This window comes from Hibiscus syriacus, unplaced genomic scaffold (assembly GCF_006381635.1).
Source record: "Hibiscus syriacus cultivar Baekdansim isolate YM2019G1 unplaced genomic scaffold, ASM638163v2 tig00008289_pilon, whole genome shotgun sequence".
Taxonomy (NCBI): Eukaryota; Viridiplantae; Streptophyta; class Magnoliopsida; order Malvales; family Malvaceae; genus Hibiscus; species Hibiscus syriacus.
In genome coordinates, this window is record NW_024062162.1 from 453,699 (window position 1) to 457,755 (window position 4,057).

Sequence of the window (4,057 nt, forward strand, 5' to 3'; positions counted from 1 at the left end):
ATGGTGCAGGTATTGTTGTCGACAATGAGTTTGATTTACTACTACAATGTCCTACGTTTGATGTTGTGGCATGACTCACAGATGGCTCTAGCTCAACTTCTTTTCTCGTTTTCTTACCATGCTTAGTAGCATCTACATCATTTGCTAGGTTCTTTAATTAGATCCCCAATATGAATTCCACTCCTTAATGTAATATCCTTGCAATGCTCTTTTCCTTGTTGCTTTGGAATTTTAATATCGCTATGCAACGTTCCTTGCAATTGATTATTGAGAACATTTTCCATTTGGACCATTTTATTTTCTAGTGCCCTTAACAATGTTGATTAACTCGCCATATATTCTTTCATCAAAGCTTCAAGAGATGATAAAGTGGAAGTTTGGGTTGAAGATTATCCTTGATAAGTTGAATTTGTTACAGCTGAGCAACTGGATGTTGTGCTTATGGTTGTGGCATTGGTTGATGTTGATTATAATGTTGTGACTGATAATGATGTTGTTATGGATTGTAAATGTTTTGGTTCTCCAAGAAAGATTTGGATGATTTTCTAAATTTGCATTATAAGTGTTGCCGAAAGCATTATCATTCCGTTGATAATTCTACACGTAGTAGATAGACTTTGGATTTTGGGGGCATTCATCAAAGTTGTGATTATCTCCACAATCAACACAAGTGATGATAGATGCAGCCTTGACCTCATAAATTTCCCCTAATTTTTGAAATTTCTTAACCATATCCGTCAATACTGAATCTGAGATGTCAAAGATTTTGAAAGCTTCAGAATCTATCGCTACAGCTTTGCGTCAGCCAAACATATTCCTTGTATTAGGATATTAGAAATCATTAGTTGAGATCCTCTCCAGAATATCATAAGCTTTATTGTACGTTTTATCTAATAAAGCTCTATTTGCTAAAGCATCAACCACCATACGAGTGTGTATATTTGACCCATTGTAAAACATCTTCATTTGAGTCCAATGTGGAAACCCATGCATAGGACACTTCCACAGTAATTCCTTGAATCTTTCTCGTGCTTCATACAAGCTTTTATCCTCCATTTTCTTAAATGAAGTTAGATCATTTCGAAGTTTAGCATTCATATTTTGTGGGTTAAATCGTAGCAAAATTTTTTATGCTAGTTCATTGCAGGATGCTATAACACCTGGTGATAATGAACTCAACCATGCTCTTGCTTTATCGCGCAGCGAATAACGATGAGCATCAACTTCAATGCTTCCTCAGGAACACCCTACTGAATAAACGAATCACATGCCACCATGAACGCTCTCAAATGAGCTCGAGGATCTTCAACAACAGACCCTCCATATTGGCCCATGGACTGTAGCATTTAGAACATGATCGGTTTCAACTCGAAGTTTGCAACATTAATCACTAGCCTTATTATGCTCAGATGCAGATCATTTAGCGTTGGCACTACATGTTCTCAGATAGGTCGGTCACAATCGTCCATATTATAAAATGGTTATCCCGCTCTATTGTCAACGGGCAACTCACCATCCCCTCCATTCTACAATGAGGGTAAAACAACATTCCCTCATCCAACCATAGTTATTTGGTTCCTTGTGGGTGACATATCCTAAAAGTCCTTTCAATCTCTAGATCAAACAACTTTAATTCATCGTTGTTACGAGGCATAAACTAGTAGAAATGAAAACTAAAAAGTACCTACAAAATGATTAAATTAAAGAAAACTCTAAATTATACAAATGATCCCTAGAAATGACACCAAAAACTTAATGTTGTGTAAATGCTATAGCTTAAGTGCAAGTATACATCAATGCCTAAGTAATAAGTGGTAGCTCAAAGAGTACAAGTAAAGTATCCACAGGGAGAAAAATGTTCTTCATTAGAGTCTAAGCTTTAAATAAATTATGGGTATGTAAAAGATGTTATTTAAGTGAAATAAAAATCAGAGAATGAGAAACCAGGTCATGCTATAACACTACAGAGAGCGTTAAATCAGTTGTCGAATCATATGGAACATTATAATGAAAATCACACTTTAAGTAAACAAAACATATTACTTCTATGTAATTAGCAATGATTAAAAACTTTTGAACTACTTTAACAACTTTCATTAATTAAAGGGTTCAAAGTATTAACAAAGCAAAACAATTGGTTGTATGATTTTCAACATACACATTGTTGATCAGCAATACCAATGCTATCAAAAGTGCACAGCAAATCAGTCAACTCTATTTCTAGAAAATTAATCAAAATACCAAATGTTTAATTACTACTCTTTCTAATAGTAATCATAAAGCAAATAGCATATAACAGTAGTAGCAAAACAAAACATAAAGTAATCAATTCAAAATATCATCCACAAAGTTTTAAAAACATCCAAAGTCACTCCCTCTCTCAAACAGTAAGCTACGAATGATGATCTACTGGCTGCCGATGCTACTCAGTGAGCTCTCCTTATGATGCAGTAGTCCCTAGAAGTGGGCTTAAGCTTCCATGGAATATGGAGGAATAACGTGGAAATAGGTACTTTTTAAAATGATTTTTCAAAAAAAATTACTTGCAAAGTACTTTCATTAATAGTCTTGAGGAAATTTTCATCCTTCAATAGAATACTTCTATATTTCAGGTGGTTTTCAACCCATTGAAAGTTGCCCAAGCTAGCTGTCCCATTCCAGAAAGTTCCCCTAACCATCTAGTGATTCATCGGCTGCTGCAGCATCCACTCAGCATCTCCTGCAATGCTACAACATCAATGTAACAGTTTTGTAGCAATAAAATTCAAATTCAAGCCTAGACAACCCACTTAATTCTCAACATGCAAAATATGTAAAATTAAACAAATATGTTCCTAAAATGCTCTTAAAAATACTCAAGTTCAAACTAAACTTAGGTGAAAAATGCTACTAAAGACAACTCTTTTGGAGAGTTATCAGTTACCACTTAATGCTTCTATTATATTAATGTAATGTAGGAGTTAACGCATCTAATATAATGCACGAGTTAATATTTCTGATGTAATGGAATGTAAGAGTTAATGCTTCGAATGTAAAATTTAGTACTTTGTATTTAGTAAAAACTATCGATATAATCGTTGGAACTCGTCATGTCAGCGTGACGAGTTTCATGTTTTTCTTTTTCAAAAATGATTATCATGAAAAAATAAAAAAATAATTTTTAATGGAACTCATCATGCTATTGTGACGAGGTCCAAGAAATATAATAAAATATTAGACCCAACGCCTGGGTCCATTAAAATATATTTTCGATGAAACTCATCATGTCGACATGACGAGTTCCATGAATACTGTAAAAAATATTGTAATTCCCTAAATAAATTATTTTGCGTCGTATTGGGCTGAATAATTAGCCCACCTACAGTATTGAGTCAATTTTTCCCACCACCAACTCCTTAAAAAATGGTTTTGATTTATCTTTACTTAAGGGGCGGGTTGTGATAATCGTTTTTTTAGTTTTAACTTTTTATATATTTTGAAAATTTCTTTATATATTTTGAAATTTTCTTTATATTTTCTATTGATAATCTATTTCCTTTAAATTCTATAAGTTAATTTCTCTAAAAAAAATTAAATTTGTCCCTTTTAATGTAAAACTTTTTTGTCTGTTCTAGATGAAAACCAATGGTGTGATAGCAACTAGGGATTTAAGAAACAGTCCAATATTGAAATAACGACAATTATATAGCAATAGTGATGTCATCTGAAACCATTATTGTATGACCGCAATACTTGCAATGATGCTAATAACATTTGTTATGTTCTTAATCACGATAAATACAAAAAAAGCACGATTGCAGTTGCAATTTAGATACATGATATCAAAACGTATCATCATCCTTAGTTTTTTCTTAAAAATAATTATAGGACTTAAACATCGTGTCTCGTGACTGGAGCTTAGTAGACGCGACAAAATGCTAAACTTCGCCATTGTTAAAGGGTTGGTATTTGGAAACATGCAATGTTACCTTATGAAAATTGATTCATCTAAAATTCAGACGCCAAAATCCAAACCGACCCTTTTCTCCTCCAATGTTTGCCCGTGATAACATGTCAC

The 4,057-nt window shown here is 33.4% G+C and overlaps 1 non-coding gene across 1 annotated transcript; it reads left to right on the forward strand.

Moving 5' to 3' along the window:
* The first annotated feature begins 982 nt into the window (after window positions 1-982).
* Window positions 983-1,089, forward strand: LOC120202228. The gene has a single exon (XR_005523719.1). It is a non-coding gene; the product is annotated as a small nucleolar RNA R71 (small nucleolar RNA).
* Window positions 1,090-4,057: the final 2,968 nt, after the last annotated feature.